The 21944-nt window shown below is 46.6% G+C and overlaps 1 protein-coding gene across 3 annotated transcripts in view; it reads right to left on the reverse strand.

Moving 5' to 3' along the window:
• The window catches only part of LOC124594808 (G2/mitotic-specific cyclin-B3), an 89080-nt gene that overhangs the window by 47290 nt on the left and 19846 nt on the right, over positions 1–21944 (reverse strand). The window lies entirely within an intron of this gene.

Below are 21944 nucleotides of genomic sequence, written 5' to 3' on the forward strand. Positions count from 1 at the left end.
AACCCAATAGTCAAACTCGGGGACACAAACATAAAAAGACTAGCAATCACACGCTATCTACGAGTATACATTGAACGATTGAACTTCCACGAACACATGCGAATATGCACAAACAAAGCAGAAAAGATGCTACACAAACTGGCTAGGCTAAATTCGGAACAATTCAGACTACCCCTGTCAGTGACACGAACATACCATTGCGCTCTTTTCAAGTACGTGGGCCCACAGGTTAAATCTCTCAACCAACAGAACCATTGTACGTCGAGGCCAAAGAAGAGTTCTACTTCGACTAACAGGGGCATTCAACACAACATCAAATGTGTCGTCATGGGAATCTTCCCCATAGATATCACCATCAGGTACCGCGCAGCAATGTACTGGCTTAGGATGGGGAGAATAGACCAGGTTCGGCAGATCACTGGTGTACCGATTGAGACAACACGCCAACTCAGAGCATGGCGAGTGGATACCTGGCAGAGCGAGTGGGCCAACAGCGATAAGGGCCGCCATGTATACAACTTCTTCCCTGACATCCGGGAAAGACTAAAACTAAAACATTGATCCCAGCCGCAGTATGGTACATTTCATCACAGGACATGGCCCTTATCCCACTGCAACCCTAAGTGAGAACGTAAATGGTTAAAAATGGGCAGTGTCAGAAACTGGCAGACAGAACATGGGTGCAATGTGTACAAAGTGGTGGGGTGGTGACACTTATCAAGTGACTGGCTAAAAAGGCAGGGCCCAATATGCAGCCTATTTAAAATGACCGCCTCCCAGCCGGAGAGTCGAGGGGTCGTCCAAGCCATTGGGGGAGGCTTAACAGGCCAGAGCTATTACCGTGAAGTGAGGACCAGTGGTGATGCTAAAGTGACCACCTCTTGACAGACAGCAATACCGATATTATCCCAGTGAATATAGGAACTCGTGGGCTGAGATACGAGGACTGCAGCCTTGGCAGCAGCCTCGTATCCTGGCAGACTGACAAGACCAGGAACCCACAGAAACATCACACTGGCTCCACCAAGAGTAAGCAAGTGACCGTTTTCTGGGACCTGCTGCACTAATGGGTGGACAGTGCACATAGACTTTGACAGTGAGCAGAGAACAACTGAATAGGCTGTATCACCAGGTGTACTCCGTGGCCTGATACAGGGTGAGGAGCTCGGCTGTAAATACTGAGCAGTGTGTCTGACGCCGATATCAAAAGACACTGGTTCCAATGACGAAGGCACACCCGATTCCACAGTCAGAGCTATCAGTTTATACAAAGGCACTTTCGTGGAGTTCCACGCAAAGGTCGTGAAACTGACAACGATAGATCAAAGCTGGAGTAGTGTCCTTAGGAAGCAAATGAAAGCAAAGGTTAACATGGGTCACTTAACAATGCGAAGGTGGCGAAGGGTTCACACCCACTGGGAAAGTTGCAAGTAGTGTGAATTTAAGCCACCGTAGCAAGTAGTGGAAGCAGACTCCAGGAGGTAACAAGAGGGACACACCCCATAGTGGTGATCAAAGGAATCAAAGGAGGCATAGGATGGGTGGCTACACATGGCACACAAATGGCATGCATACCTGCTGAGGAGAAAGTTACAGCAGTAGGACAGTGGTATTCAGCAGCTTCAGTATACAAACTCAACCAGGCTAGTGTAAAAGGCACCCATGGCCAAATGGATGTCACAATGGGATAGTGTTGAGATAGTGTAAGAGGGATGGGCATGCAGACACAAAGTACCCATAGTCGAGTTTCGAATGGACAAGGGACCAGTCCAAATGGAGGAGAGTGCTTCGATCGGCACCCCAAGAAGTACTATTGAGGACACATAGGACATTGAGGGACTGTACAGCGGGTTGCCAGGTAAGAGACACGGGAGGACCAAGAGGGTTTCCTATCAACCATGAGCCCCAGAAATTTCTTAGTGTCAATGAACTGAAGGGCAACAGGTTCAAGATGTAAAGATGGTGGGAGAAACCATTTGTGCCACCAGAAATTCATACAGACGGCTTTGTCAGTGGAAAAGCGAAAGGCAATGGAGATGCTCCAGGAGTGAAGACTATCAAGACCGCACTGAAGACGCCACTCAGTGAGACAGGTCCATGGAGAACTGCAATAGATGGCAAAATCATCAACAAAAAGGAAGCTAAAGATGCTCAACGTGAGACCGGCCATTATGGTGATAGCAAAGAGGATAACACTCAGGACCAAACCCTGAGGCATACTGTTATTCTGAATAAAGATGTCCGACAAGGCAGAACCCACATGCACCTTGGAAACTGTCTTAAAAATGCCTGAAGGAAACCGGACAGGCCGCACAGAGGATACCAGTTCTCCAGCAGGTGTCTTAGGCCTTCTCCAAATCGAAAAACACGGCCACAATTGGATTTATGTAAAAAGCCATTGGCTTCACACCAGTGTCCAGGAAATGTGCCCTCTGCCCAAATGTGGTTGTACGTGTTAAGCAGTAAGTGCTTGCCTACAAGAGAAAGGTGCTTCAACATTTGATGGCGTCTGGCCCTGGGGCAGAGGATCGGGATGAAATGAGAAGTCAATCAAGCTTCCTCATAGTAAAGGCAGTGCAGCACTCAGTATTTAGAGAAGAGAAGAGCAGAGCATCACCCGAGCCTCCTCTGCTCGTTTCCGATGGAGGAAACAGCTTTTTCAGTATTAGACGACATTTCGATTTTTCATGTAGCAAAACATTTGATGAACTTTGAGGTAATAGTTCTTTCGCAGAAAGGAAAGCACGCCATGTAAAGCTGCAGCATGATTAGCGAGAAAAATCGCGAGGACCTAAGGACTGAAGAAATGTTTACTATCTTGCCTGTACCTTGTCTTTACTGGTTTTACATATCCTACATTTAATTTTGTCACACAGAAGAGCAAGTTATTAGCTAATAGGCAATAAAAAGACCAGATTTTCTGAAGAGTTCTTGTTCTCCCAGTTACAAATAATTCCATCCATTATTAATTGTGTATTTTTATTTTTTAGAGGGACAAGATGTCAAACTGGCCGACTGGAAGCAGGAGAGGCACCACAGGACATTTCCACTGTCCTGAAACAGTTTGATGGCATGCATTGCAAAATATACACGTTTGAGTTTTACAGAGTGCAACACAGTGGCATGCGGTATAAGAATATAGTTTGTAGAGGCGTGGCACTGCACTTCAGCTCACTCAAGACCAAATAACATGTCTTACATTTCCTCGAAGATATGTTTTATGTATCACTCTTCAGAAAGATGTGCACAGAGCAGTCTGAGTTACAGTGGGGTGGGGTGGTAGTCTCCACGTGACCCGTGTTTACATTTCGTGAGTTTTCTGTTTCCTCTTCGTTTACTGCTCTCTCGTCAAATGAAAAAGAGACTGGATATCTGTGGCTGGGAGCTATCCAGTGAATTAAAATACATTCACATAATTACAGAAGGCTTCAATATGTTACTAGTTTCAGATTTTATTTCCACCTTTCTGAAAGTCAAGCATTAATCGCCTTGCAGAACAACAGTTATTTTTGTCGGTTTGCTAAAGAAATTTGGCGTTTATTAAGATTTCCTCTGAGGCAGTAAATTTAATTGAAACGAAGTGTTTAATTCCACACTATTGGCTAGTTTTATTTGTTCACTGCGTTTCAAGTGCACATTTTCATCTTCTAGCACGTATGACATTATGCCATAATAAAGAACCAAACATGAGATAATACAGTACTGGTACTCCAAGAAAATTTACATCCCAAAAACCATACTGAAAAGCTTAATATCAGGTCGAGGCCTACGTCATTGGGAATCTGGACATATGAATGTTGGTTGGTTATTTGAGGTTTAAGGGACCAAACAGCAAGGTCATCAGTCCCTTGTTTCAAATATGCTCCATTCCACTAATGGGACATCTCAGTAAAGTCAGAACAATAAAACGGAAAAAGGGAAAAACGTAAAAGGGCAGTAATGTTGTCATTGGTAAAAAAAAAAACAAAATGAGGGAAGTCGGCAAGAGAACGAACCCAACACTATGCTGAAGCAGCATGGGCAAGACCACCTGTGGCTTAAAAGGTACAACTGCTAAAAATGTAGAAAGTACGCATGGGAATAGAAAGACTAACCAAGCCTTTAAAAAAAAAAGGGTAAAAACAGAGTAAAAGGGGAAGAAAAGAGGATTTCGGTCAGGGAGGTGAATCGGGAATCTCGAAGCACTGCCTACAGTGGGAGACACCCAAACACTCACCGCCCTGCCCCAACACCAGAGAGAGATTAAAAACCTTAAAACTGAGAATAAAAACCACTTTCCCGGAGGAAACAGAACCAGAGAGACCATCCAGGAATCGTCAGCCAACATCAAAGGTAAAGTGTGGGGGAGTCTGTACTTAGCACGCAGAGCCAAAAGAAGGGGGCATTCAACCAAAATGTGGGCTACTGACTGGAAGGTTCCACAACCACATAGTGGGGGTGGCTCATCACGCAAAAGAAAACCATGGGTCAGCCTGGTATGGCCAATGCGGAGATGACACAGTGTGGTCGAGTCCTTTCGGGAGAGGCGAAAGGAAGAACGCCACGGGCCTGGTGTCACCTTAATTGTACGAAGTTTATTAGACAGGGGAGTAGCCTCCCAAGAATTGGCCCATGACTGTGCGAAGTGGGATTTGATGTGAAGCTGTAAATCCGCTGCAGCAGGGGTCACAAAACGGGTAAGTAACTGCTCCCCCAGCCAAACGATCAGCGAGCTCATTACCCGGGATTCCCACATGGCCAGGGACCCAAAGGAAGTCAATGGAACAAGCAGCACGGTGAATATCAGCGAGATGGTCATGGATGGCAGAGACCAAGGGATGGTGCGAAAAACACCGATCAATAGCAAGAAGGTCACTCATCGAGTCCGTACATAACAAAACGCAGTTGTGTTGGGACTGTTTAATAACGGTAAGGGCGTGGGAAATTGACATCAATTCCACAGTAAACACCCCACATGTAGGTGGCAGCAGATGATTTTCCGTTTCAACAGTGGACGTGAAGGCATACCCAACATGATCAACAGATTTAGAGCCATCAGTGTAAAAAAACAACAGCATCCTGAAACTCCCATAAAATTTGGTGGAAAAAGGAACGGAACACCACCGGGGGGGGATGGAATCTTTCGGACCTCGGCGGAGATCCATCCGAATTCGAGGTCTAGGAACCAACCAAGGAGGGGCAGAGGGGAGGGAGCGAGGAAGACAGGACAAAGAAGGAAGTTGAAAATCGTGGCAAAGAGACGCAAGGAGCAGCCCAACCGGTAAACCCGCCCGAGGGCGGGAGTCGGGTGGGCGACATCCATGGTCTGGGAACAGGATAGAATAGGAAGGATGAGTGGGAAAGGAACGGATAGTGAGTTAATAAGACACCAGAAGCTGGGACCGCCGAACAGAAAGGGGGGGGGGGGGGGGATCCCAGCTTCAACCAGGAGACTATCAACAGGGCTAGTAGGGAAGGCACCGGTGGCCAAACGGACACCTCGATGGTGGACTGGATCCAGCATGTGCAGTGTGGAAGGAGCAGCTGAACCATAAACTTGACAACCATAGTCCAAGCGAGACAGAACTAGAGCACAATGAAGACGGAGGAGGAGGGAACGGTCCGCACCCCAAGAGGAGTGGGCAAGGAAGCGAAGGACATTGAGTTTATGGAAACATCCTACCTTCAGGATGTCTGATACGGGGCAGACAAGTGAGCTTGTTGTCGAAAAGAAGACACAGGAAGCGAAACTGTGGGACCACAGGCAATTGTGCAGCGAGATAGAGCTCTGGATTAGGGTTGATTGTAGTACGGCGACAGAAGTGGACCACTCGCGATTTTGAAGGAGAGAATTGAAACCCGTGTGAGAGGGTCCATGCAGAGGCACGCCGTATAGCCACCTGGAGCTGCCGTTCTGCAGATGCCATTGAGCAGGAAGTAACCCAAATGCAGAAATCATCCACATACAGGGCAGGGGCGACCAAGGGACCGACAGAGGCCACAAGTCCATCGATAGCAATGAGGAAAAGAAGGACACTCAAGACAGAACCCTGTGGGATGCCCGTCTCCTGGATCCGTGGAGAACTAAAAGCAGTACCAACTCGAACTCTGAATGACCGATGGATCAGGAACTGGCGGATTTTTTTTTTAAAAAATCGGGAGTGGGCCCCGAAGACCCCACTGATGAAGGGTAAGTAAGATGTGATGGCGCCAGGCTGTGTCACAGGCCTTGCGAAGGTCAAAAACACTGCAACCAAATGGCGGCACTGCGAAAAAGCCTGCCAAACCGCGGATTCTAAGCGAAGTAAATGATCGATTGGAGATTGTCCCTCTCGAAAGCCACACTGGTAAGGGGACAATAGATTCCGAGATTCGAGGACCCAATTGAGCCAACAGGCTACCATCCGTTCAAGTAACTTACAAACAACATTGGTCAAACTAATTGGCCGATAGCTGTCAACAGATAGGGGGTTCTTACCAGGCTTAAGGACAGGAACCACAATGCTATCCCTCCACTGAGAAGGGAAGTCACCCTGGAGCCAGATACGGTTAAACGCCCAAAGAAGATGTTGCCGTTGTGGAGCACTGAGATGTTTAAGCAGTTTGTTATGAATGGAATCTGGGCCAGGGGCCGTATCATGAGAAGATCGAGCAGAAAGAAATCCCCATTCAGTAAAAGGTTCGTTGTAAGATTCTGACTCACAAGTGGTGAAACGTAAGGTGGGAGCTTCAGCCCGCTGTTTTTGATGAAGGAAAGCAGCTGGATAGGAGGCTGACACTGATGCCACTGCAAAATGGATCGCAAGATGTTCTGCAAGAACTAATGGGTCCATACAAAGGCCATCTGGGAGGAGAAGGCCTGGGAGGGTGGACTGCCGATGGCAACCTTGGAGAGAGCGTAGCGTAGCCCATAACCGTGACGGAGGGACAGTAGAACCAAGGGAAGAAACGAATCGTTCCCAACATATCTGCTTGCTCTGTTTGATTTAATAACAGGCTTTAATGCGGAGGCGTTTAAAGGTAGTAAGGCTGGCTACAGATGGGTGCCTCTTAAAGTGTTGCAAAGCTTGACGGCGATCACGGATGGCAATGGCAATGGCCGTACACCACGGGACTTGCCGACGACGAAACGGTCCAGATGAGCGCGGGACAGCAAGGCTAGCAGCGCGAACAATCGCGTCAGACACGTCACGTAGGACGTCGTCAATACAACCAGACAAAGTGGGAGAAAACACGACCTGTGCAGTGTATAGAGGCCAATCGGCGCGTTGGAAAGACCAACGAGGTAACCTGTCCATCGGGGAGCAGGAAGGGAGCGTGATAATCAACGTGAAATGGTCACTATCACAAAGGTCGTCGTGTGGCGACCAGTGTAATGAAGGGAGGAGAGAGGGAGAAGAAAGAGAGATCAATGGCAGAAAAGGTACCACAACCAGCACTGAAATGAGTAGGGGAGCCATCATGAAGAAGGCACAGGTCGTGGTCAGCAATAAATTGGTCTATAAGAAGACCTCGTCTAGATGGAAAGGCACTGCCCCACAAAGGATGATGAGCATTAAAATCCCTGAGGAGGAGGAGGAAGTTGCTGAAGAAGGGCGGTTAAGGCAGCAGGTGTAGGAGTCCTGTCAGGAGGGAGATAAAGATTGCAAACTGTGACTGCAGAGTCTAGGTGGACCCTAACAGCAACCACTTCCAATGTAGTTTGTAGAGGAATCCACGTGCCAGCAACACCTGTACGGACCAACGTACAAACGCCACCAGAGGCCCGCAGGGGGCCTGACCCGATATCAACAGAAGACACAGAACCCACAGAGGGTCGGTGAGTGATCATCAGTAAAATGAGATTCCTGTAGAACCACACAAGCTGCAGAGTAAGCTAAATGAGGGTTTTCAACTCGAAGGTGATGGTAATATCCATTACAATTCCATTGGATAACCACAGAACGATGATTCAAATGGGGGATGAACAGGCTAAGGCCAGTCATGCCGCTAGGTCACCACCCGTCACCGACAAGGAGGGGGCGACATCCATGAACGACAGGTCAGAATCCGGTGGTGAAGTTGGGGGAGGGACCTCCGGTGACACCAGAGGCTCTTTGTCCCGGGACTTATGTTTCTTCTTCTTTTCAGGCTGAGATCGGGGAGGGCTGTGTGGCATAAAGGAGCCAGCTGCAGCAAGATCAGAAACAGAAAGAGACCAGGTGACCTGGGGGCCGACAGACCACGGCTCTCGCGGTCGTCGCGCGGCAGCAGGCCTTTGGCCTGGAAGGTGCCGGGAAGGGGCATCCCGGGAGAGGCGCCCTTGACGGGCAGACGCCGAAGGAGGGGGACACTTCTCCGGGTGGGGAGGGGGAGCAGCACCCATAGGAGAAGGTGTGGGAGCCGCAGAGGAGAGGGGGAGGAGAGGGGTCCGGGATGGGGGTAAGGAAGGGGTGAAGATGTAACCAAGGCGTAACTAGATGTCATGGACACAGGGTGAAGTCTTGCATATTTCTTACGGGCCTCTGTGTAGGTTAAACGATCGAGGGACTTATACTCCTGTATCTTTTTTCCTTCTTATATACTGGGCAATCTGGTGAACGTGGAGAATGACTACCATGACAATTTACACATACAGGAGGGGGAACACAGGGACTCCCCTCATGGAGTGGACATCCACAGTCACCACAGAGAGGGGCCTGGGAACAGTGGGAAGACATGTGACCAAAGCGCAAGCACTTAAAACACCTCATAGGAGGTGGGATGTACGGCTTCACATCACAGCGATAGACCATAATCTTAACTTTCTCAGGAAGGGTATCCCCTTCAAAGGACAGGATAAAGCCACCAGTATCAATACGATTGTCTTTAGGACCCTTCTGAACACGCCGAACAAAGTGAACACCCCGCCGTCCGAGATTGTCCCGAAGTTCCTCATCAGTTTGAAGGATGAGGTCCCTGTGAAAAATCACACCTTATACCATATTTAGAGACTGGTGGGGGGTAATGGACACAGGAATTGTGGCAAGATGGGTACAGGCACGAAGGACTGCAGATTGGGCAGCTGAAGTAGTTTTTATCAGCAATGAACCCGACCGCATCTTGCTCAGGGAGTCCACTTCGCCAAACTTGTCTTCAATGTGTTCCACAAAGAATAAAGGTTTGACACTGGTGAAAGTATCTTCATCAGTCCTGGTGCAAACTAGATAACGGGGGAAAGGTTTTGCCCCTAGACGACGGGCCTGACCTTCTTCCCAGGGGGTAGCCATGGAAGGGAAGGCCGAAGGGGCAAGAGAAGCAGCACTTGAGGAATCAGTTCCACGCAGAGTTCTGGACCCGTATGGGTTTTATTTGCATAGCGTCCGCCCTGATACCACCCACTCCGATCAGGGGCTCTCCTCACGGGCGCCACACAGCCACAGCAAGGGCCGTCTGGCACGGCGGCCATCGCCGGGAGTTCCGATGCTCCAGAATGACGAGCAACCACTCCAAGGCATGCATGAGGTGGTCACAGCTCAGGTATCAGAAGTGTGATCCCTGTGTGTTCAGGGGGCTCAACCAAAAGGGTACATAGCGACCCCCACCACACGGGCTGGCTACCGTGCTGGCTATGCACCCTAGTATCAGACAACGACGTGAAAGAAAAGGTGGAATGTACTAGGAGGGCACACGTTGGAGACACTAGGTAAGGTGCTCTTCCCCAAATGGCCCCATACGGAGGAGAAATTTTGTAATGGAGGTCAAACCCCAGAGGGGGGGACCAAGGAATGCCAAAAGGAGGAGACGATTATGCAACAAAGCCAAATTGGAAAACCAACAGAACCAGGAGGATAGTGGGGCCAACATAAGCAGGGACACCAAGAGAGGGAGAGGAGAGGGCGAGGGGGCAAGGAGGGGAAGGGAAAGGAAAGGAAATGCAGCCCTGGAGAGAAAGAAGGCTGCAATGGCTCGGGGCCCCTTGCTCGCCACGCACGTATCCACAAAAGAGTTGTGGACCCCCTGGGGGGGGGGGGGGGGGGGACATGAATGTGCGCTTTAAGGTGAAATATGTATTTTAGTATGGTTCACGAAATTCTGATGCTCTGAGTATCCTCTGATGTCTTGTTTTTTATGACAATGTAAGAAAGATCTTTTAATGTTTTACATGTACGAACATACTGGCTTCCTATGTCATCGTAGCTGCGCAAGTGCGGTGACGCCTCTTATCTGGCGCTCTGGCAACTGCTGAAATGAATCTAGTTCTAACAGGTTGCGGGAAAATATTGCGAATTGTGGTTCGAAAAGAGTTATTTTCAAAGTAGATTTTCTTTTACGCAAGAAGAACTGTGCACGCGAATGTATGATGAATTTCTTAAATCACTGATTGTTTGCTCTCATTTAAAAATCAACTCTTTGATGATGCGCCATGTACAAGATTTTTGAGCCCAGAAGATCAGAGATTTGTCGGTATTAAAAATTTTGCTGGCATATTTGTATGAAGTATCTTAGTCTAACATGTGCTAAACATGTCAACATTATATGTGAAAGCTTAGCTTCTCTTGTAGCTTATTAATCTTAGAGACAAGTATTATATGAAAAAGCTTTGCTTTTCTTGTAGCAACACTACTTATAGTAACTTAAACCATGAACTTTTCCTGTTTGTGGAATTCGAATTCATACTCCCATAATACAAAAAATTTGCAGCATACATGTTGCTGCTTATCAAAGATCTTTCCAAAACGTGTTTGCCCCCTGAGTTTTGTTTTTTAAAGTGCCGAGAAATTCTATGCTGCTGTATAAATCTATATCTGTTTAAAGGATTGATAAGTTTTACAGTTCCGACGGAAAGTATACTGTCACTTAACATGGAAAAGGTGCATTTTCACCCGGGAGAAAGTGTATTTTTAACCGGGAGATCTGGGAAAAATCCGGGAATTTTTCTTCTTGTCCACGTATACACCCTGTTTTTAAAGTGTCTTCCAGAACAATTTATGTCCTGTACACTGATACTGTGAGAGTTCTCAGTCTCGATGGAGGTCTGCCCATCATCCTCGCAGATACTGATTCCAGAGTTACAAGTGGTGAAATTTTGTAAACCATCAGGCCTCATCCCTAAATTCGAGGGGAAGGGAGACATCTGGGGACAGCCTTCGTCCTCACCCATAAAATTGGCATGCTGACGTCTCGTCAGGATGCTGATGACTCGAGTGCCTCTCACCTCAAATCATCTTAATAACTTTACTTTCTTTAAAGACTGAAGTCTATCAGGAAGATAATGTTCGCTCTTAAAACTTAGCAATTAAAGCAACTGTTGCAACCCAAGTTTAAATAGCTACCAACACAGAAAGCAAACCTTTTGTTTTCATTCATCTGCAGGAGCACTAATTTTGTAATCTTAATATTTTTTTCAGGTCAGAAAAACTCAACTTTTGTAGGTTCAAAAATAAATTAAATTTTAAAAAAACATTAGAAATAAGCCTCAGGTTCAGTTTGGCATGAAATTGCACAGAGAGCAAAACCGAACGCTGAGGAAACAGTGTAGACAACATTTACTCAATCAAAACTCTCTCAATCCATTCTGGAATAAGGATGATTGTAACTCTATAATACAAATGTTCATATGGGATGTAAAATTCTCCAATCGCACCAGAGAAGTTTTGGCTCTGTAATATGTAATGTTCTTAGTCACTCATGCAATGCAACATTAACTAAACAATGGAAATTCCAGGATGAAATATGAATAGGATAGATTGCTGCTTGCCATACAGTGATGTTGAGCCACTGATAGGCATGACTGGTGGGTAAACATCTCCACTATATGGTGAGCAGTGGTCTACACTTTCTGTAGTATTTGCATCATTAGCTAAGGGTGTCTTCCCAGAAAGATTGAAATATGCAATTGTTTGGCCTTCCTGTAAAATGGGTGGCTCAGCAGATGTCAAGTTACCACCCAGTGTCAGTTCCTACATAATTTTATATTGCCAGTTTAGATGTTCTGTAAGGCATCTGATTCAGATGTCATTGTATTACAGAAGCTAAGTCTTTATGGAATGCTTAGTTCAGCAAATGCATGATCAAGTTATAAGAAACAATGCAGGAAGTTGCTGTAAGCCGTTACAGTAGTACATCTGTATGGGGAGGAATTAGTGCCTCTAGGTTTTCATTGCCAACTGTTTCTGCTTCAATGATGTGCCATTTTATTTGGGTCAGGAGGCAGAATGTCATATTTGCAGATAATACTTGGGTCATTCCATATCAAGTCATCCAGGCCATGACACCCATTATCTAGTTGTGAATAGAGATTTTGTGTACTGCTTTTTTATCTAATATAATGAACTTTTGCAAATTTTTATTGCTTTGTGTGCTATCTGTAGATAGCAATTGCAACAACTTCAAAGCAAACTGAAAAAATTTGAAAATTGGCTTCAGTTTCTAAAAAAAAAAATAAATATCGGTATGCTGGCAGTTTTCCCCTGAATATCCTTTCGGACATGCAGTTTCTGAAAGCATGTTAGAATTGTCCTATTAAATTTTTGTAAAGTTTAATTTTATTGTTAAATCAGAAAAAAAATATTTCACAATTGGCCCCCCTCTGGAAAATACTGAAAAAATTGGAAAGTGATCTACGAATGTTTAATCACACAAAATTCAGTTTGAGAAATGAATGGCAGTGACAAAATATGTAAATCTCCTGGAGATAAATAAAATCACTACCCAAGAGACATTATCAACATAAGTACACATAACAATATCCAAATTGAACAAAATTTGCAGTATGTGAAACAAAATTGCACATTATAAAATACAGGGCAACTTGTTCATCACATGACATATGAACACTTTCTTACCTCTGCCATAACCAAATTAACTCAATGTAAAAATACATAGCATTTTGTTTATAATATTTAAACATTTTGTCAAAAGCCAATATTGTCAACATTGCACAAAATGCTGGTGCTGCAATCTGCATAAGCTGATTCGGAACTACACATGATATGTGACACTTTGATGCTTAGATAATGTTTTTGTATGATAACCACTTTTCTTCCACCAACTTCAAGGACTCTTTGCTCAGAGAATAAGTATGGGCTGTTGCTGTGGTAATAACTGCACACAGTATGAGAGAAAGAAACATCACAATCATTATTAGGCAATAGGACAGGCACGATCCATGAGGATGCATGAACCTTACTGTCACATCTCCTTCATAATTCACCTTATCGACAATTCACCTTAATTTCCAAATACCATGTAGTCACATGCACATGCAGCATAGCAGTTGGGCTGCACATTGCATTCTGGCAATAGGGTTGGAAGAGCATCTGAGAAATCATGCACGATACTAAAATCTGTATCAGAGCTCAGCCTTTTTGCCCCAATCTTAATCGGTGATGTTGGTACAATGTGATGCATGGAATGTATTCCAGGAATTGTTTTTACACTTGTGAAGTGCTGAGAAAGAGGTCTGAAATGTACCATTTCATCTTTTGAAACAGAAAACTCAACTGCCTTGCAGGTTCTCATGACAGAATTCAAATACCTGTGAATCTGTAAATATTTGATCTTCATAAACTCTTGGCAATCTTGTTTTTGTGACAAGTCTTAACAGTGCTACCAATACCACCACAGGAAGATTTGGCATGGCTGGAAGCAAGAGGACCAGCTGCAACTTCATGTTGAAGTTGTGTTCATGGTAGCAGATGTTTCTGAAATTCTTAAAATTTTTATATTGTGTAACAACCATCAGTGAAATACTGAACATATGCAAATGAATCTCTGGAAATTAAGACTTAAAATTCAATAGTCTTCAGAGTCTGGTACACCAAGGCAACCTGTTATAGATGACCAGAAACAATACAAATACTTTTGTGTGACTATCCTTTTTGTAATATATATGGACAGTGTGAAGAATGCAGCTGCCATTGTTTCAATGGTACCCCTGTACTTGATCATGGATAAAAATTGAGATTCTTACTGAAATCCATTAAAATTAACACTGATCCTTCAAGTGTTTCCTTCATTTTCAGATTATCAGATTGTGATTGAGAAATAAGTTTGGAGTAAGTTTTCAGTTTTCTTAATTAGTGTCACAGAATTCTGACAGAATGACAGTGTTCAAATAACTTATTTATCAGTTGATACCCATTGACTGTACTGAACTATTTCGTCAGGATCATAGTCTTCTATTTCATTTTCTAAGTGGGTTTGAAGCAGTGAACTGGTGGGCATTTTTCACACAAAGCATATAGGCTGTTATTTACATCACATATTTAATTAGATCTTCATAAATTTCTTAAATATAAATGGAATTTAGTAGCAATTTGTTTTGGTGACAATGCACACACATACACTGTGTCTTCCTGATCACCCTGCAAGTAGACACTGTTTCAGTCAAAGAAGCAAATTTTGAGAATCCTACTTTGTCTTCAGGATACTTTTTACAGAGAATACAGTCAAGTTAATTAAAACAAGGTGCTTTTGTTCATAGGTATTTTTGCTGGTGCTCACTTTTTCCCCAGGCATTATTCTTGTTTTCGTCATCCAAATAAACTCTTAACTTTTTGCACTGTATCATATGGCAATGCCTTCCTCTTTCCTGCCCAGTCATCAATAAAATACCCTTCTCCATTACGAGCTCTTGCTTGTACCAAATATTCAGAAACCTGAAATTTGGAACTGACATTCTGTCGACCAAGTTGGCGACAAGAGTAACTGAATTTTTTCATGAATATTTGCATATTCAGTTTTAATTTCGTCCATGAGTTCATCATTGTGTTTAACACACACATGAAACACTTAAATCACAGTATGAATGACTGTTGCTCTGCCCCTCACTGGTCAGTCCATTCACTTAATTCAGAGCATTATTACATATATCTTGCAGATACTGTCGAAGAAAACACTGCCTACTTGAACGTTCCATACAGCTTCAGTCATGATACCAATATTTGTCATAAATAATTCAGATATTTCTGTAATACCATCCATCCTAGTAAAGACCATGTAGCTGGGGACAATGTTTCATCCCAAGACTGTGAGCCTGGCCCTCCTCTCAGGTTGTAGCTAGGGAATGGATCATATGAAACAGCATTCAATTATCCTTCACCATTCGAAGAGAGGGTCAAATTTTTATAGCTTGATACGCTTAATGTGCCAAGCATCTGCCCTGCTTCCACCCACTCCAATTAGGGGCTCTCCCCATGAGTGCCACCCAGCCACAACCACATGGCATGGTGGCCATTGTCAGGAGTTCCCATACTGTAGGATGACAAGCAAACACTCCTTGGCACAGGGAGGCAACAGCTCAGCCAGATGCATACATAACAGCCCCACCACAAGGACTGGCTACACATACTGATGACCCAGTGGGGTTGAGGGCATCTACAGAGCGGAAGGGGAATCCATGCCATAGATGCTATGAACTGAGTTCTTCCCTAAATGGCACGTACCGTTTGGCAAAGTGAAGTCTCAACTAAGTTGCAGTCCGGCTCCCTGTAGATCAAAACTACAACTGCCACCCAATCTGCAGCTCTTTGTGCTTGCAATCATCTTGCTGACATGCCAGTGTGTATTACCCCTCACCAGTCACTGAATATGGTCCAGGGAGCAATTTTTTATTGGAACCTCATCCTGCAAACTGATTAACTCCAGGCCAATCTGGAGCGATGCAGTGTTCCCTTTGACATGTACAGAAGGTTTATGAAAAACGCACTGATGCTAGTGCCTTTGTTCTGGCACTCAAGGGAGATAACCTCCCCAAGGAGGTCAAGGTCATGTTACTGATGAAATGTGAAACCATATATCCCACCACCCACGAGGTGCTTAAAGTGCTTGAGTTTTGGGCATAAGGCTTCCCACAGTGTGGTGGATGCTGTGTATGGTGACTTTACACCCACTCCATGAGGGAAGCCCCTGTTGACCACCATCTGTGTTTAAATTGTCATGACTGCCACTCTCCACACTTGCCAGACTGCCCAGCTTACAAGGGAGAAGAGCCAAGAGGAAAAGTCCCTGAATCATATGTCATATGCTGAGGCTCGCCAATAAGACTTCAGGTGTAAAGTTCAACTGTTGCCTCTGTTATATACGCCCCCTCATTCATCTTCCTTACTCACGCCCAGTCCCCCTCTCCCCTCCCCCTTCCCTTCAGTTCCCACGCCCTCTCCTCCGTGTCACTTCCCTCTCCCAGCTGAAGTACCTCCCTTCTTCGGCACCCACCAATGATAGGGCTCTCCCCTGGGAACCCTCTCAGGCCTGAAGCCTGCGGCCACAACTCAGTCAAGAGATGCACCATCTGTGTGCCCCAAGGTTACTCACTCTTTTGGTCCTGGATCCGGCAGAAGCCTGTCTATCATCATCCTTCCTTCCTCATCCATAGATAGAGAAGAAAAGACATAAGTCCCAGGACAAAATGCCCCTCCTGATGCCCCTGAAGGTGCTATCTCCCCCCTCACAACCTGCATCTGACATTTGAGCCACACCATCCTCGTCAGTGACAACTGACAGTGACAACACCTGCCCTCCCCTCAGCTTCTTTGTCTAACCTGGGCTCTCGTCACACGCTAATCCAGTGGAATTGCAGTGGATATTAGTCCCTTACCAGAAATAACACCTTGTCTCCTCTTATTCTGTGTTCTGTCTTGCTCTTCAAGAAATGCACATCCGTGATGACCACTCTCCAGTTTCGTGCTAATCAGGCAGTCTATCAGAACTGTGCCGGTGCAGGGATAGCATCTGAAAGGGTCTGCACTGTGGCTTGCACAGATGTCATTAGTGGCTTGCACAGAAGTCATTAGTGACTGGAACCCCTTCATACTAATCTGGAAGTAATAGTGGTAAAAGTGTGAACAACCCCAGCAATCACCTTTTGCAATCTCTACCTCCGTCCAGATAGGCCACTTGCTTATTCCCTCAGGGGGCTCGCTACTCTTTGGTTAATTTGAACTTGGCTAGCACAGGGCCCCAGCCTTTGCAGGATTTTTCACATTCTGTGCTGCATCTCTCTCCTCTTGCTATTCTTTCTCCCCTCACTTGGGGAACGTGTGTGGGATGTTATTGGGAATGTTCTGCATTGTCTGTCACTGACGTAAGAACAGTCCCATCACTGTTTTTCGCTCCCTTTTCCTGTGTTTCCCTTCTCTCGTTCCTCTTTTCAGCATTTGAGGTTCCTCTTTTTCCAAGCATTTGAGGTTCCTCTTTCTTCCTCCCTGTGTGCCCACATGTCTGACACATAACAGATGACTGGGTAACACTTAACTCCCAGCCCTGGGTTGACAGGTAGGGTTCACTTGTGCAAACCCTGCATTCTCCCATCTGGCACCTGTAGTTCTGTTCTTGTTACCCCTCGTCCCATGAAAGACATGGCCACACAGACATGTGACCTACAATTCACCTCTGAGGTTGTGAAATCGCTCAGTGTCAAGGTAGCATCACCATCCCCCATCCAGCTGTGCAATGAACAATCACTCTCGCCTCAAGGGGCGAAGCCACCAGCTACACAACCGGTGGTCTGAAAAGGACAAGAGTACTCCCGTGAAGACCACCTCAGTCCCTCCAAGCCAAACACCCGAGTCTTCCTCTAAATGGAAGGTCTTGGAGAAGTCCATCAAAGGCAAATGGTCTTCCCCTTTGCCAACTCGAAGATCCTCTTCGACGGTGTCGCCTCTTGATGCCTTAGCCCAATCGACCTCCACGTCACCGGTACGCACCACTAACCGTTCTTCAGCGTTAAGACTCAGACACTGCACAAGCAAGCCGATGTTTCTCTGGCCCCATGGAGCAGGATCCTCCTGCTTCTGTGCCCTGTAGTAGTGACTCTACAAAGGCTGTAAATCGGCAGCTGCCGAGGCGACACCCCTACATCTCTTCCTCATCATGACTATACTCCAATGGAACATTCCCAGCCTTCAGTCCCACAAAGAGGATTTACAGCTGCTTTTAACTTCGCAGCAAACACTGGTATGCTGCCCTCAGGAAACAAAATTGTTCCCTCATGACTGCTTTGAGCTTCCATATTTCTTACTGTTTCGTTTTGACCTACCCCCTGAGGTCAGCATTCCATCACATGAGGCGTCATGCTGTTCATACGGGATGACATTCATTCAGTCCACTAATCTCCCTGACGATTGATCTTGAAGCTATTGCTGTTCGCTTTTTCCTTCCCCACCTGATATCTTCCCTCTGTCCTAGTGACATCGAATGATAGAGTGACTTAATGGCACTGACTTCCTTCAGCTTATTGGGCAGCTACCTCCCCCATTTTTGCTACTCAGTGACTTTACTGTGCAACATCCTCATTGGAGTTCTCTCAGGACCTGTCAGAGGTGCCCTCTTGGCTGACCTTAACCAACTGAACCTCTTGTGCCTTAACACTGGAGCACCCACTTTCCTTTCTTACTCCTCACACACCTATTCCCATTTGGACCTATCCTTTCGCACTGCCCAGCTAGCCCATAGTCTTGAGTGGTCCGTTCTGATGCCTACTCGAGCGACCATTTCCAGTGTGCTATTGGTTTGCTGACTCCTACCCCATCTGCCTGCCCACCCAAATGGTAGCTTACTAAGGCTGATTGGCAGCTTTACTCCACCCTGTTGATCCTTGAAGAAGTAGTTTTCCCCAGTTGTGATGTCCAGGTGGAATATCTCGCAAACAATACCCTTACTGCTGCAAAATGCTCCATTCCTCACATTTCCTCTCTACCACACCATGTCCCAGTCCCTTGGCAGACTGAGGCATGCCACTACACAATTCGCAAACATATGTGCTCTCAACATTTTTAACCACCATCCTACTATGGCAAACTGCATTCATTATAAATAGTTGCATGCTAACTGGATTTCATTGACTAGTTCTTTTAACAGTTCCACCTCTTCCTCTGTCATGTTATCCAACCTCAGACGGCTCTCTGGGACCAAGATCTGTTCCCCAATTTCCAGCCTGATGTTAGCAGACGATATTGTGAAACCTACTGCTATCTGAAACACCTTGAGCCACCATTTTGTCGGAATCCGCATTGGGCAGGTTTTAAAAGACTGCGGGACTCCAGCCACCAGGCTAAACGGCAATTCACCATACGCTCCAAACCTTACATACACTACTCGTGAGAGAAATGGGGCAATAGCAAGAGGGGAGATATTTGTCCTTTCCAGGTTTCGGAACAGGAACGACAATAGCTTCCTGCCATCGTCTGGGAAAAGTACTGTCGGTCCAAATTCGATTATAAAGGCGAAGGAGGTAACGCAGACTATGGGTTGGTAAATGCAGCAACATTTGGACGTCGATACCATCCGGTCCTGGGGCGGAGGAGCGAGAAGAAGAGAGTGCATGTTTGAGTTCCCGCATGGAGAAAACAGTATTGTAGCTTTCGCGATTTTGAGAGGAGAAAGCAAGAGGTCGCACTTCCGCTGCACGTTTCTTCGGGAGAAACGCTGGCGGGTAATTTGAAGAGCTCGAAATCTCAGCAAAGTGCTGACCCAGTGAGTTAGAAATTGCGACGGGGTCCACTAATGTATCACGCGCGACAGTGAGCCCAGAGACCGGGGAGAAACTAGGCACGCCTGATAACCGCCGATGCCGACTCCAAACTTCCGAGGAGGGAGGTTTTTTTTTTTTTGGTTGGGTTTAAGGGCGCTCAACTGCTGAGTTCATTAGCGCCCAGTCACTGTTGTTAGAGCACATGGAATCCGGTAAAACTCAAGGGGACGGGGGGGACACCAGAAGGACCTGATAAAGATGCAGATAAAATAAGTAAAAAGGTTAAATGTCTTTGGACATGCCAGTTAAAGTTATAAAACGCAGAATACGAGCAGCTGCTCGAGCGTCATCAGCTAAAACATCCGGTAAAGTAGATGGCAGGGACAGGACAAAACGAAATTGACCAAAACAGGGACACGACAATAAAACATGGCGCACAGTTAATGCCTGACCACAAGGGCACTGCGGGGCTGGGTCACCGGAGAGCAGGTAGCGGTGGCTAAACCGGCAATGCCCAATCCGCAACCTGGTCAGGAGGACCTCCTTGCGCCGAGATGGTCGGGAGGATGTTGTCCAAGCAGTTGGGAGCGGTTTTACTGTCCGGAGCTTGTTTCCTTGGAGGGATGACCAAGCATCCCACCACAACGACACAAGCCTCCTACATACATCCCCACGAACATCAGATGACGGGACACAATGGGAGGCTGGCCGAGGCAGGAGGACTACAGCCTTGGCTGCAGCATCCGCAGCCTCATTCCCAGGCACTCCTACATGTCCGGGAACCCACAGAAAGCTGACAGAACCACCATTATCAGAGAAAGAATGGAGGGACTGCTGTATCCGTTGAATCAAGGGATGGACCGGATAGGGAGCTCCAAAGCTCTGAAGAGCACTGAGTGAGTCAGAGCAGAGTACATACGATGAATGGCGGTGGCAGCAGGCATACTGAACGGCCTGATGGAGAGCAAAAAGCTCGGCCGTAAAGCTGGAACATTGGTCGAGGAGCCGGTATTTAAAGGTGGCGGCCCCAACGACAAAGGCACAGCCGACACCATCGTCAGTTTTGGAGCCATCGGTGTAAATAAAGGTGTGACCGGCAAGTCGAGCACGAAGTTCGACAAACCGTGAGCAATACACTGCAGCCGGAGTACCCTCCTTCGGGAGTGAGCTGAGGTCGAGATAAATATGAACCGGAGCCTGAAGCCAAGGTGGTGTCGGGCTCTCACCCTCTCTGAAGGAGGGCAAAATCCAATTGTCGAAGCAGGCGACGGAAGCGGACTCCGGGGGGCAGCAGGGCAGACACATACAACCCATACTGATGGTCGAGAGAATCGGCAAAGAAGGACTGGTAAGAGGGGTGGTCGGGCATAGACAACAGCCGGCAGGCATACCGACACAGCAGTACGTCGCGCCGGTAGGTCAATGGTAACTCGGCAGCTTCAGCATAAAGACTCTCGACAGGACTAGTGTAGAAGGCTCCGGTCACAAGACGTATCCCCCGATGGTGGATGGAGTTGAGACAGCGTAAGAGGGATGGCCGAGCAGACGAGTAGACGAAGCTCCCATAATCCAGCTTCGATCGGACTATGGACCGATACAAGCGAAGCAGGACAGTGCGATCCACTCCCCAAGATGAACCACTAAGAACTCTGAGGACATTAAGGGAATGTGTACAACGGGCCGCCAAATAAGAGACATGCGGAGACCAACACAGTTTCCTGTCCAACGTGAGCCCTAGAAACTTAGTTGTTTCCACGAATGGGAGAACAACGGGACCTAGATGTAAGGATGGCGGAAGGAACGCTTCATATTGCCAAAAGTTGATACAAACCGTCTTCTCTTCAGAGAACCGGAAGCCATTTCCCACGCTCCATGAGTAGAGGCTGTCTAGACAACACTGAAGGCAGCGCTCCAGGAGGCATGTTCTCTGGGCACTGCAGTAGATCGCGAAGTCATCGACAAAGAGAGAGCCGGAGACAGGAGGTGGAATGCAATCCATAATTGATTGATCGCGATGGCAAAAAGGGCTACGCTCAATACGGAGCCCTGTGGCACTCCGTTCTCCTGGAGGAAGACGGAGGACAATACGGAACCCACACGTACCCTAAACTTTCGATCCGTTAAAAAGGAATCAATAAAAAGGGGCAGGCGACCGCGTAGGCCCCACCTGTGCATAGTGTGGAGGATACCTCCTCTCCGACAGGTATCATAAGCCTTCTCCAAGTCCAAGAACACTGCTACCGTTTGGCGCCTTCGCAAAAAGTTGTTCATGATGAATGTCGACAAGGTCACAAGGTTGTCAACAGCGGAGCGGCGGCGACGAAAGCCGCATTGGACATTAGTAAGTAGCCGTCGAGATTCAAGAATCCAGACTAACCGAGCATTAACCATGCGCTCCATCACCTTACAGAGACAGCTTGTAAGAGAAATGGGGCGGTAACTAGAAGGAAGGCGTCTATCCTTCCCGGGTTTGGGTATAGGAACAACGACGGCGTCACGCCAATGCATGGGGACCTGACCTTCGGTCCAGACG

The sequence above is a fragment of the Schistocerca americana genome, chromosome 2, assembly GCF_021461395.2.
Source record: "Schistocerca americana isolate TAMUIC-IGC-003095 chromosome 2, iqSchAmer2.1, whole genome shotgun sequence".
In the NCBI taxonomy this organism is placed as follows: Eukaryota; Metazoa; Arthropoda; class Insecta; order Orthoptera; family Acrididae; genus Schistocerca; species Schistocerca americana.